Here is a 12,231-nt window from a genome sequence, read left to right on the forward strand (position 1 = left end):
AAATGACAAGACTGATGCACTACTGACTGAGCAAGGCAAATGGCTATGCGATGCACATACTGTACATATATTACAATACAGGTGATTCATTCAGGCCATGAAGGAGCTGCTACATCTGACGTCATATGTCATGTGATTTGAAGCAATGCATTGTTTCAGAATCATGGTTCAATTGAATTGGAGTTCAAGGTTGGAAGCACATATTGAAGCTTCAGTTTTGACCAACCATCACTATATTATGGTTGGGAAAGACTAGGAAAAAATAAATACAAATTCTCTACATAAATTATCACATATGCATATATATTTTTGAACGTATTGTGTATGTGTAAATTGTCCCAACATTTTATGATACAGCAGGTTGTGTAATGTTTTTATGTCACCTTAGGAAAACAGCACGGGCTTAAGCAGACAGATGACGTGTGTGTGCGTCTGTGTCCCGTGGACATGGTTGACTTATTTTCATTCATGTAAAGAACTTTGGGTTGCATTCTTTTTTGTATGGAAAGCTCTTAAAAATAAAGTTAGATTGATGATTGACATGATTGACAGTGAAAGTGCTCGAGCAACTAGGAAGAGGGCACTGAATATGCTTGTGTAACTTGGACAGTGATGTAAAGAACAGGGGAGATTATATTCATTTTTATTCAGAAATATGAGTTTCTCAACAGTTTTTTTTTTTTTGACTACCTCTCTGGCCTTTGAAAATACTCTTTCACATGGCACAGGAGATGCAGGTGTGCACAAAAACGCAAGAGTGTATAAAGTGGGGTACCACTCGACTGGTGGGGTCATGGGGGTTTGAGGGATGGGGGCCTCCCTTTTTCTCCCTAGTGCCCCTGGCTCAGTTAATGCTGCTCCCTAGTGGCTCCCTGAGCTTAACATGAATTTTGGAACTCTGTTCCATCTGATCTCCACTTTTCCATCCCCAGATGAAGCTGCACTTGTTCAAGTTTGTCCTTTAAAGATACAGATGAGTAGACCATTAAACCATTGCAGTAGGAACACAAAGTATTACAGTTATAAATTGGACTTAAAATAGCTCACCTTAGCGGTGGTCCTGCAACTTTACAGCAACGAACCAAGCCTAATTTTCCCAAAATGGCATGTTACAGCCAGGTAGGCAACCACGTTTATGGATTGTCCACAGGTAAGAAGAAAGGCTAACGCCAACCACCTTTTCCACTTTAGCCTTAGCCTTCTCCATAGCTGACTCAGACTTGGCTTCCACCACGACTTTCAGAGCCTAAAAGAAAAAAATATACAGTGCTGAAAAGTGAGACGTCCAATAAAATACTCTTTCATTTCATGCATTCACCCATACATACCTGCCTTGTAGGGAGAACATAATTTGGATCCAATTTGGACACAAATGTCCTGAATCCAACATCATCCATAACACTGAAGGACTGTGTATCCTTCACAATCATGGCGATGAGGGCGTCATCTGGCTCTTGTTTTCCGGTGTCTGGTTAAAAGAATACAGAGTGTTCATTATGTCTTTATTGGCACAATAAACAAAAGCAAACATGGACAATTTGTGAAAGTGCATTTGTAATATTGTAATTATTGTCAAGTGGAAAATGAGGGGGACCAGACCAAAAAACAAAGAAGAACTGACAGCAAGAATCAATGAAATTTGGGCTTCCATAACTCCCAGGCAATGCCACAGTCTGATTGCCTCAATGCCACAGCACATCGAGGCAGTTTTTAAAACAAAGGGATTCCCAACCAATTACGGAAGATTAACATATCGTTTTGAAATACCATATTTAGATTGATTTAATGTAACCCTAGTTTTTTTTTCTTTTTTTCCACAAAAACGGAGAAGTAAATGGTGATTTCTGCACAGTATTCAATTTTTTTGAATTCCTCTTTTCGTGGGTTTTATGAGCTGGAAGCCCAAATTATGTAAAAACAAACAAATAAATTGTGGGCCCTGGATCTATAACTTATAAAAGTTAAACTTTTTGAATGGAATTATGGAAATAAACTTTTCCATGATATTCAATTTTTTTGGAAAGGGTCTGTATATCTGGGACGGCATATAAAATCCTAACATCTCATTTGATGCAACAGTATTATTTAGTTCATGTAAACGCACGGACTTCCGTAATTGTGCAATGGAAGGCGTGTACTGTTGTGACGGCCGAATCTGTGGTATAATAATGCTCAAAACAGATTTTGCACAGTTCTTTGCTGGTCTAAAAGTGGACCGCGTATTCAGTTGTCAATGCTTTAATTTTCACAAACGATCAATTTCATATCTTACCTCTCAAGCTCCCCCGTCTCGCAAAGCATCAGCGTTGCTTTGTTGTCATGCTTGAATCTTTGTTCATCTTTTTGTGACGAAGACGGAAAATTCATAACTACTAGTAAAATAAATAAGTTGTCAATAAAGTTACCATGAAAAAAAAACAGCTTGGGAAATGCAAATGTTTTTGTACGTTAAAACGGCGACGTAAAACAGCTCCTGAAATTTCAGCCGCACCACCATATATTTGGGTCCGGGAAGAAACATGAATCGCTCATTCGTTCCAACCTTTCTTTTTCTTGACCACAAGGCGGCGGTGTTGGCTAATACATTATTACAATACACGTCTCACTTGGATTTGTTTGCCGTTCATAAACAACATGTACATGTAAGTGGTTGACTAAATATTAAAAAATGTAATAGATTTTATTTGACACATTTTCAGCTCAGTTAGTCAGAATGGTAGGTGTGTCTCATATATACTCATCTTGAGAGATTTTTGTCAGGAACAATTATTCCAGCGCTATTTGAAGGAGACAAAGGCCTACTCATTGTTTCTCGGGAATATAATTTAATATTAATAAGTGATGGAAGTAAGATCATAATGTTAAAGTGTAACTTCTTTCACCTGCGTTTTGCGGTCCCAATTAACCACTTATTTTCGGGAGCACACCCTCATTTCTATTTCCCATCAAATGACCATCGACCAAGGGTCGATATCGATTTACGCAATACAGCCGACAGCTCTGTCACATTATATTAAACGTAAAATCATAGAATATTGTAGAGGGTGTACATACACAATGAAATAATTGAGGACAAGCTTTCAATTAGGGAATAATTAACATTTGGATGACAACAATAACCTGACACTCCTTGCAGTCTCAGTTATTAAACGGTCATTGAACTGAACATAATAGTCTAAATAGTGAGAAGTGAAACAATTAAAATGGCTACTCATTTTGAAATATGATGAGAATGAAGTATGAGACATAAACAGATTTTTCAGTCAACAATTTGAGGCCAGTGATGTGAAATCAATCTCCTATCAACAAATATTATCCACGAAGAACATGAGGTTCAGTTATATTTAGTTGCAACCAAACAACACTCCACTGACAATGCCTTGCTTGATCCAGCTCGGGAAGCTATAAAGGTCAATGAAAGAAAGATAATTATCAGAGGACAACTCGCTACAATATGCTAACACAATGAAATAATGATCTGGATATTCCAAGTTGTTATTTTGGGTTTTGAAAACTGTGACGGCTGCAATTTAAGTTAGCCTTTGTATCCCCAGGTTGTTTAACCTTTCCATCCTTTCATTATCATTCAAGCAAGACGCACATTTGGTCTGGGCAATATTTCTTTGTACAGTGGGTTTGCTGCTGCTTCACTGCTTATTATCTTTTTTTTAAAAAATGTATATATATATTTTTTTGTCTCCAGAGACTCTTGTTGGCAAAATTGACGTGTTTAGATTTAAAAAATGTGGCAGAGTATATGTTATTCAAATGTATTGTATTCATTCAGCGAGCATGTAGTCCTCAACTGATTCTGGATGTCAGTTCATAGTTTACATTCCATAAATCAGATAACATGCATATTGAACATAGAATGTTTGTTTTTTGTAGACTGCTTGTGGACGACACAGAAAAGTATATAAGCCTATAAATAGACAAAGTTCACCAGACAGTAAGAATGTTATTATTGCATTTAAAGTTTGTGAAAACATATTAATCTCATTATGTTGATAGCTGGATCTCTGCACAGACCGAACACAACATTATGACCACATCAACAATATAATGATACCAGCAACAAGAGCTTTATTAGCTATTCTGCCTTAACAAAGATAATCCATCTATCCATTTTCTGAGCCGCTTCTCCTCAATAGGGTTGCGGGTGTGCTGGAGCCTATCCCAGCTTTCTTCAGGCAGGAGGCGGGGTACACCCTGGACTGGTTGCCAGCCAATCGCAGGGCACATACAAACAAACAACCATTCGCACTCACATTCACACCAATGGGCAATTTTAGAGTCATCAATTAACCTACCATGCATGTTTTTGGGATGTGGGAGGAAACCGGAGTGCCCAGAGAAAACCCACACAGGCACGAGGAGATCATGCAAACTCCACACAGGCGGGGCCGGGGATTGAACCCCGGTCCTCAGAACTGTGAGGCAGACGCTCTAACCAGTCGCCCACTGTGTCGCCAACAAAGATAATAATGGTAATATTTTTTTAGATTGACCCTGTCAGTGAGATATTTATTTAACAATAGGTTAATTATTGTTGGAGTTTGTTGTAGTGTAGAACTGTACTGAGAGCTGTTCCCATTATTTTTGACTATCAAACAGAATATTAGATACAACTCGCATTTTAATTCTAGCCCACAGCAAACTACAACGTCATAGTAAGCATATTGTTGAATTCATACCTGTCTTACAGTGTATTTAAAAACTGAAGATTATTGCCTTTGTAAAGGTATAATATTTGATACATCTCTTGTGTTTATATTGCACATGTCGTCATAATGTTGTGGTTGGTCATTGTAGATCGAAGTATGACCTTTTAAAATGAGCCACTTTCACTGATGAATACCAGAAAGCTCTACTACTTTTATTACATTCAGTTGTTCAACTTTTTCATTGAAAACTTGAAAAAAATTTGTTTCTAAAGTTAAAGTGCTTTTGTTTCATCTATGCAGCCCAAAATCTTTTGCTTCAACTGTCAAGAAATCCAAACCACTAATCAAGGCATTTTTTTGAAGGAATGAAATGCATAAATGTATCAAAAAAAAATGAAAACATTGCATATGCAGTACATGGGACTTACCTTGGCAAAAAATATAGAACCCAAATAGCACAACATTTGAAGACCTGTCATGAGGTGGAACTTTGTCAGGCTTCCACTCATGTTCAAGGGGGAAAGCCTTCTGCAACATTACCTCATGTCAGACTGATTGATGCCCTACCTTTCCTCAGAAGAGTAATTGCCTTATATAGGTGGGCAGGTCTACGTGGCACACTGAAAACTTGACAGAATGTGAGGAACTTCAGTTCATTTACCATTTCTCCACTGACATTTGGCAAGCTTGATAAGGAAAGAGTTAACTGATACTATCTACTTGTTTAGTGCAGAACATTTCACAGTTGTGTGACTTAGTTACTGAGGTGCTTGTATTTATTTTTATTTTTAATGAATCCACTCAATTAGATGCACCAGCGGCATGGTGGGCGACTGGTTAGAGCGTCAGCCTCACAGTTCTGAGGACCCGGGTCCAATCCCCGTCCCGGCCTGTGTGGAGTTTGCATGTTCTCCCCGTGCCTGCGTGGGTTTTCTCCGGGCACTCCGGTTTCCTCCCACATCCCAAAAACATGCATTAATTGGAGACTCTAAATTGCCTGTAGGCATGACTGTGAGTGCGAATGGTTGTTTGTTTCTATGTGCCCTGCGATTGGCTGGCAACCAGTTCAGGGTGTACCCCGCCTCCTGCCCGATGACAGCTGGGATAGGCTCCAGCACGCCCGCGACCCTAGTGAGGAGAAGCGGCTCAGAAAATGGATGGATGGGATGGATAGATGCAACATAAGGGTGAAAGAGACTGAAAGATGAATTTCTCTTCTTTTTCTTGAGATGCTCCCTATCTGCTCCTCAACTTCCTCATCCAAGTCCACAGCCTATTAACTTTGTAATCTTTGCTGGAAAAGCCTGAGGCACCTCTAAGCACAGCCAAGGAAAAAAGGCATCCCACTCCTGAGAATCATCACAAGGATACAGTTAGTACACATAAACCTGTAGATGTGTCACAGAAGTGCCAGGATTTCAAGCAGCTCCCATAAGCCCCTGGGATGCTATTTCATGTTCACATTTTAATCTGCATTTTCACATTCATAGTGGACAACTGGTTCAATTGAAATAAATGTTCAAATGCATTTGGGATCCATCCATCCATCCATTATCAACACCGCTTATCCTGTTCAGGGTCGCGGGGAGCTGGAGCCTATCCCAGCTGACTTCAGGTGAAAGGCGGACTACACCCTAAATTGGTCGCCAGTCACACATTTTGGATACAGTGCTTTATAAGTGCATGTTTGTCGCAGTTTGTCTTTAACTGTGGACACTGAAGAGTTTGTGAAACTACACCCGGGAGCTCAAACAGCTGTCAGCCATTACATCGCACAAGACCTCGGCATACCTCATGCATGTGCTTTGCTTTTTCTTTGGCTTTGTGACACTTATTCTTTAAGAAGGACTAAAATCAACACAGGGGTGTCAAGGTAAGAAGAATGTGAGAAGAAAAGACCAAAAAATATATAAATATTTGTCATAATAGTGTCCCAATACCTATGTCCCTGTGTGCAGGCACCCGCACAGAAATCTTTGGGGGCAGGTGCTCAAGCCCAAAAAAGGGCACACCTCGCCCAGATTATTCATCCAATTAAGAAAAGAAAAAAAACATTCGTATATGGATTACGTATTATGCATTGATTTCTGTTAATACAATCAACACAGGCAACAATACAATTATTAACAAAAGAGGTGAATACTACGGAGCCCCTAAAGTGACATGGGAAAAAAAGAACCTTGTTTCTCATTAGAATGAGAAACTTTCTCATTTGAATGAGAAACTTTCTCGTTACAATGAGGAACATCTACCTGTGAGTGCTGTTTTATTTACCTGCTAGCGGTAGCTTCCTGCATTCGGGTAGCCGTACAGTAGCTTATTTACAACTTGCTTCTAGCGCATGTCAGCTGAGAGAATGGCAACAGAAGAGGACTTGTTCTCTTTCCTCAAAACAAGGAATATACCTGATAGTGTCATCGACCAACTAAAAGAAGATAAGGTGAGTATAAAGGTAAACTTTCTTCACACGAATATAGCAGTATAGCTGAGCCATATTTGCTAGTGTGTGTGTGTGTGTGTGTGTGTAAATAAGCTACCACACCGGTAGACAGACAGGTAGACGTTTCTCATTGTAACGAGAAAGTTTCTCATTCGAACGAGAAAGCTTCTGAACTTTCTCCCATTTTCTGCCAATCCCTGAACTTCATGATTATGACACAAAACAGAACAATAGCCAATTAGTAAGAGACCTGAAGTTTGCGCTGTTGCCAGACACAAATAATGCAAATGGTAGCGTTAAGTGTTTGTAAAGTGTATCGTACCTCCCAAGTCATATTCTCAATAAAAATGGTAAGGAGAAGAATTTGCAACTGCAATGTAGTAACCAGCTAAAACACTACTTGTACTGTTTACACTACTTCTACACTGTCTTCTTCTTTGTATTTTCCATCAGTCTTTATATTACGTCAGACACCTAGTTTGGAGATGGAGACTCAGGGTTGTCATCAGTGATATTGTTATGAGTGTGGTGTGCCCCATTCGCCAACTTGAGTATGCCACACACGTAAAGTGCATCATGTGTGGGGTTTCTCACATTTTAAAAATGAGTTGCGATGTTAAAAATTGGTATGTGTGTACTCAGCTTTACCCATCTGATCAAAAAATCATGATGGGCTTGGTCAATATTTTCCTCATCCAGTCCTCTTGTAGCCTATTGCACATTTCAAAGTTGGAGCTAACTGTCATCTACCATGCTTTTTCTACTGAATCTGTTAGGTCATCTGTGAACTTCAAAGCAAGCAGAATGTAATAGCAGAACTGTAAATACATTTCTCACTCTACCTTTATCTGAATTTGTTCCAAAATGTCATGGGTCGTTCCGTGGCCTGAACATTACCACTCCAAATTTTGTAAAAAAATGCTTTCTTGGTTTTTGCTGGTTGTCGGTTGCTTTTATATCCAATAACAGATACTCAAAGTAATTCATGTCATTCCATGGTGTGTTTTTCTTCCAAAAATAATTTGGGCAGTATTTTCACTCCGCTTTATTCTAGAAATAATAATCCTCAGATTGCCCCTGTCTATGAGTCATGTTAAAAAATTGTGCTTATTTTCCTATCATGACTGAGCTTAGAAAAACAGCAGTTAGATCCATAGTGAGTGCGCCAGTGTTTGGCATAGCTGCCACTCTACATGGTGAGATGCTAAGGAGTCTGGCATGGTCTGTGTGCCCATGCTTTACACTTTGTTCATGCTGACAGAGTGTTCCCTGACTCCCTTGATAAATTAACTGGTCCAAGCCTGTCTTGATATATGACCCACTTGGTGGGAAACATTTGTCAACGTGCTTTACAGCGTATCGCCACCAAGTATGACTCACGGGAAAGCACAAGCCACTAGTAACAATCACATGGGTTCACACATACACCCTATAGCTACAGACAATGCTTTTTTAAAGAACTTTCTTCAGAAGAGCTGTTGTGGTGAGACATATGCAGTTGTCATGATGTTAGTTTTTAAGTGTGTGCTGCTTGCTGGAGACGTTGTAAAAATAAAAATAAAAATAAAAATAAAAATAAAAAACTGCATTGATCATCACGTCAAGTCCAGTGCCTAACATCATTGTTGCATGTCTGATATGGGAGTAAATGTAAAATATATTAATGTTCCACTTTGCAATGTGTTTAAGATAGATATTCTTTTTTCACAAACACAAAACCTTAACAAAAAAATGAAATAAAAAATTTACCTGCAGCCAAGCCAACTTTTTACAAGGTTTTAAATTTTAAATTGTGTCTGTGTACTATGTCTTATCCGTTCATCAAGAAGAACATTGGTATATTGATAAATAATATTAAAAAAAGGTTGATCTAAAAAAAGAGGAGCATTTCTGAGATCAGAGGTCACTGATGAGAGGGGTCTCGCTCACAAGGGCTGGTTCATCTTAAAAAGGCTTGAATAGGTTCAGGTCACAGCTCTCAGGTTTTTCCGCACCAAACTCATCCAACCAAGCCTTTGAGGACATTACTGTGTGCACTGAGGTTGGAACAGAAAGGAACCATCCCCAAACTGCATGTAGTATTGAAAATATCCTATCATCCATCCATCCATTTTCTATACTGCTTATCCTCACTAGTACTGTGGGTAGGGATAGGAATTGATAAGAAGTTAGCGATTCCATTCCCATTATCAATACTGCTTATCGATCAGATTTCTTATTGGTTCTCTTATCGATTATCATTGCGTGAGGGAATTAAATAATACAATTGTTATATGATGTCATTGTCATTATATATATCCATCCATCCATTTTCTGAGCCGCTTCTCCTCACTAGGGTCGCGGGCGTGCTGGAGCCTATCCCAGCTATCATCGGGCAGTTGGCGGGGTATACCCTGAACTGGTTGCCAGCCAATCGCAGGGCACATACAAACAAACAACCATTTGCACTCACATTCACACCTAGGGGCAATTTAGAGTTTTAAATTAACGTGCATGTTTTTGGGATGTGGGAGGAAACCGAAGTGCCCAGAGAAAACCCACGCAGGCACGCTCCTTAGAACTGTGAGGCTGACGCTCTAACCAGTCGGCCAACGTGCCGCCTCATTATATATATATATCCATCCATCCATTTTCTGAGCTGCTTCTCCTCACTCGGGTCGCAGGTGTGCTGGAGCCTATCCCAGCTGTCATCGGGCAGGAGGCGGGGTACACCCTGAACTGGTTGCCAGCCAATCGCAGGGCACATAGAAACTAACAACCATTCGCACTCACAGTCATGCCTACGGGCAATTTAGAGTCTCCAATTAATACATGTTTTTGGGATGTGGGAGGAAACCGGAGTGCCCGGAGAAAACCCACGCAGGCACGGGGAGAACATGCAAACTCCACACAGGCGGGGACGGGGATTGAACCCCGCACCTCAGAACTGTGAGGCTGACGCTCTAACCAGTCGTCCACCGTGTATATATATGATGTATATATATATATATATATATATATATATATATATATATATATATATATATATAAAATGTATATATATGTATCTATATATATATATATATATGTATCTATATATATATATGTATATATATGTATATATATATATATATATATATATATATATATATATATATATATATGTATCTATATGGTGGTGGTGATGAGGCTGATTGAAGACAGGTGCTGAAAACAGAGAAGGGAGGGGGAAGAGAGAAGACACAAAGCGCCCTCCCGGCTCCAATAATGGAACTGCAGGGCAGTATATGACAGTACCCCCCTCTCAACAGATGCCTCCTGGCATCTTGCCAGGCTTCCCCGGGTGAGTCGCGTAGAAGTCGTCCAAAAGAGTAGGATCGAGGATGAGCTTCCAGGAAATCCAAGAACGCTCCTCCGGTCCGTACCCTTCCCAGTCGACAAGGTACTGAAACCCCCTCCCCCTAGGCCTCACGTCGAGGATGCGCGACACCGTGAAGGCCGGATTGTCGTCAGTAACGCGCGGCGGTGGAGGGGTTTCGGCCGGAGGGCTTAGGGCGCAGGTGGAGACAGGCTTCAGCAAAGAGACGTGGAATGTGAGATGAATTTTCAGAGACTGTGGAAGCTTCAATTCAACTTGACCCAAGGGTAGCATATACAGGCTGAACAGGAGGGGTCCAAGAACTGACCCGTGAGGGACCCCATAGGTCATTGCCATTCGATGTGATTGAACATTTCCAATGGTTACAAAATAACTCCTTTCCTCCAGGTAGGACCTGAACCATTTAAGGACTGTTCCATTTAGTCCTACCCACGTTTCCCACCTGTTCAGCAGTATATTATGATCTACCGTATCAAAAGCCACACTGAGATCCAACAAGACCAGAATTGACACCTTTCCTGAGTCAGTATTCAACCTAATATCATTTAGCACTTTGATAAGAGCAGATTCTGTACAGTGATGGGTTTGGAAGTCAGAAATAGCCATATCCTTAATATCAATTGATAGAATTTCACTCATATGTTGGGCAGCCATGGCCCAATGGTTAAGCTCATCGCCTGCCACCGTGGGGGACCTAGGTTCAAGACCTCGACGAGACCATCTGCCAACATCCCCCGGACTCACGGCTGTTGTGTCCTTCAGTTGCCCCCTGCTCCAGTGTGTTCCACTAACATGTGTATGTGTTCACTGTGATTGATGGGTTAAATGCAGAGAACAAATTTCGTGTGCATGCATGCATGCATGTTCATGTCCCGTTATGACAAAATAATTGTAGTCAGTACAAATAACTGACAGCAGTTCTGAAAAATCCTCCATAGATTTTCTGTAATATCTTGGAGGTCTATAAATTATTAAAACAATAACCTTTGGGTCACCTTTCACTAAAAAAACTGAGATATTCAAAAGAGCTAAAATCCATCCATCCATTTCCTGTACCGCTTATACTCACCAGGGTCGCGGGCGTGCTGGAGCCTATCCCAGCTATCCTTGGGCGAGGGGCGGGGTACACCCTGAACTGGTCGGCAGCCAATCGCAGGGCACATATAAACAAACAACCATTCGCTCTAACATTCACACCTATGGGCAATTTGGAGTCTTCAATCAACCTACCACACATTTTTGGGAGGAAACCGGAGTACCTGGAGAAAACCCATGCATGCAAGGGGAGAACATGCAAACTCCACACAGGCGGAGCCAGGATTTGAATCCCGGTTTTCCGAACTGTGAGGCAGATATGCTCACCAGTCGTCCACCGTGCCGCTCAGAGCTAAAATCACCCAGTATAATTTCTTTACACTGAAATAATGACTTAAATATAACAGCAATACCACCGCCTTTTTTCCCTATTCGACATAAAATTTTAATTTGCTGGTTTTTGCTGGTGTTGCCTCATTTAAAATGGTATTACATTTACTTTCTTTTATCCACGTTTCATTTAATAACACAAAGTCCAGATCATAGGTTGTAATGATGTCATTAATCAACATTGATTTATTAGTGACCTGATATTAAAAAGAGCTAGTCTCGCAGAGATAACTGGAGACAATGGTTTGATAGATTCAAATTTTATCGTCACTAAGTTTGTAGTTCTACTTTTTTTTGTGGCATATTTCTTTGACCAACTTTCTGTCCCTTGTAATTACAGGGAT

The 12,231-nt window shown here is 40.3% G+C and overlaps 1 long non-coding RNA gene across 1 annotated transcript; it reads right to left on the reverse strand.

Moving 5' to 3' along the window:
• Positions 1 to 1,076: 1,076 nt before the first annotated feature.
• LOC133480108 (uncharacterized) lies at positions 1,077 to 2,489 on the reverse strand. Its single transcript, XR_009789186.1, has 3 exons — positions 2,273 to 2,489; positions 1,329 to 1,468; positions 1,077 to 1,246 (listed from the first exon to the last, which is right to left on the reverse strand). It is a non-coding gene; the product is annotated as an uncharacterized LOC133480108 (long non-coding RNA).
• Positions 2,490 to 12,231: the final 9,742 nt, after the last annotated feature.

Source organism: Phyllopteryx taeniolatus, chromosome 6, assembly GCF_024500385.1.
Source record: "Phyllopteryx taeniolatus isolate TA_2022b chromosome 6, UOR_Ptae_1.2, whole genome shotgun sequence".
Taxonomy (NCBI): Eukaryota; Metazoa; Chordata; class Actinopteri; order Syngnathiformes; family Syngnathidae; genus Phyllopteryx; species Phyllopteryx taeniolatus.